Genomic DNA, 488 nt, shown 5'->3' with positions numbered 1-488 from the left:
CGCCCAGCTAATTTTTGTATTTTTAGTAGAGATAGGGTTTCACCATGTTGGCCAGGCTGGTCTCGAACTCCTGACCTCAGGTAATCCACTTCGGCCTCTCAAAGTGCTGGGATTAGAGGCATGAGCCACCACGCCTGACCTTGTTTTTTAATTATTCATTTATTTATTTATTTTTGAGATAGAATCTCCCTTTGTCACCCAGGCTGGAGTGCAGTGGTGCAATGTGGGCTCACTGCAACCTCTATCTCCCAGGTTCAAGCAATTGTCCTGCCTCATCCTCATGAGTAACTGGGATTACAGGCACCCGCTACTGGGCCTAGCTAATTTTTGTATCTTTAGTAGAGATAGGGTTTCACAGTCTTGTCCAGGCTGGTTTTGAACTCCTGACCAGGTGATCCGCCCATCTGGGCCTCCTAAAGTGCTGGGATTACAGGCATGAGCCACCGTACCCTACCTTGACATTTTTAAATATGTTCAGGCACAACAAA

The sequence above is a fragment of the Colobus angolensis genome, unplaced genomic scaffold, assembly GCF_000951035.1.
Source record: "Colobus angolensis palliatus isolate OR3802 unplaced genomic scaffold, Cang.pa_1.0 Scaffold336, whole genome shotgun sequence".
In the NCBI taxonomy this organism is placed as follows: Eukaryota; Metazoa; Chordata; class Mammalia; order Primates; family Cercopithecidae; genus Colobus; species Colobus angolensis.
Note: the sequence above shows the minus strand (reverse complement) of the source record.